This window comes from Silurus meridionalis, chromosome 1 (assembly GCF_014805685.1).
Source record: "Silurus meridionalis isolate SWU-2019-XX chromosome 1, ASM1480568v1, whole genome shotgun sequence".
NCBI classification, from domain to species: domain Eukaryota; kingdom Metazoa; phylum Chordata; class Actinopteri; order Siluriformes; family Siluridae; genus Silurus; species Silurus meridionalis.
In genome coordinates, this window is record NC_060884.1 from 8209356 (window position 1) to 8210928 (window position 1573).

Here is a 1573-nt window from a genome sequence, read left to right on the forward strand (position 1 = left end):
TTTAACTTTTAATATTTCAGTTAAAAGTGCTCCATTTAAAAATGCATTTTAATTTTAGTATTTATTTATATAAAGTGATTAGTATAATCCATTTTTATTTGGAATTGGTATAATTTCCCGCACTTACAACAGCCTGTTTTTGATTTGCATATATTTTGTAATTGGAGTGCTCCATGAATGACTCATTGAAATTCTAATTTCCTGTATAGACCATGCACAATGAGTGAAAGGATTCGATTCCACAGTGTTATGCTCACTGGGCTAAGATACTTTTTTATTCAGTACACATAGCAGCAAAAGATCTACACCTTTAAGCATGAGTGCAATGTAAGGAATCCTAAGATCAATCAATAACCATTATTTTCTAACAGCACAACACCTTCTTTACTCATGTCACCTGCAGGATATTTCAGTGCTTCACTGTGAGAGCATTATTGATTTTCACAGCAACTTTAAGACACTATACTGTTATGACTGTGTTTTTCCCCAAAGTGTGAATGTTTTATCTTCAAAAGTCTTTTATTTTTATTTTTTACAATTGCCCCACATAACCCAATAGCTAGTAATCTGGGTTAATTAGTGGCTGACCCAGCATTTGCTTTTCGCAACATGAAATATATATTTTTTAAACTGCTGTGCCACAATATTACAGGTTAATTAACTGCTCTTGGAAAACAATTTTAGATTTGGTTGATTAAAAAAAAAAAAAAAAAAAAATTGATACCATTCTTTATTAAGGCAAGAAGGTGCACAAAGGTAACAACAACAAAAACAATTATTGTGAATGATATCAGAAAATGTAGATAAATGACAAATAAATGGAAAAACAGATGCACTGGAGGGCATTTTACTAGCTCATTCTGTGATGCAACATTTTTATTGTGACAAGAATGCTCTTTTCCAAGAACACCTTCATCTATTGAGTAAGAGAATGACTGAATGGTTTGATGAATAAAGGATTGACACAAATTTGCTATAGTCACCAGATCTGAAGTGAAAAAAAAAAAACAGTGCTTTGAGCTGTCAGACAGGACTTTCAGATTTAAATAATCTATGCCAGAGCACATGGAGGGCATTCTGGGCATTTATGGTTACCAAACACCATAATAAGACACAGGTACCTTGTTCCTTTGTCACTCATCTGTAACTCTGAACTCTCTTGTCAATTGATACATAAATTAGATTTTTTTTATTTCCATTAAATATAGAATTTACATTATATTAAGAATTAGATAATGCATATCTAATTGATGCAGTCTTGAAACATCACCATGAATTGTTCCCAGGGGCTCACTTTGGTTCCGAACCCCAAAGGAAACACTGTGTGGCCCTAGAGCTAAACCTTGGGTATGTATAAAGATTGAAACACATCCATTAATACTATGACATTACCATGTGTGTGTAGCCTGTTCATAGCTTTAGGCTATGTCTACAGTAGTACAGCTATACTGAACCTGATTTTATAGATGGATGTTTATCAATTTTAAATTAACATATTTATAACCATAATCCTAACCTTACTGTAACTGTACAAAGACACTCTCCCAGTTAAAGTGCAAATTAAAGACGTATC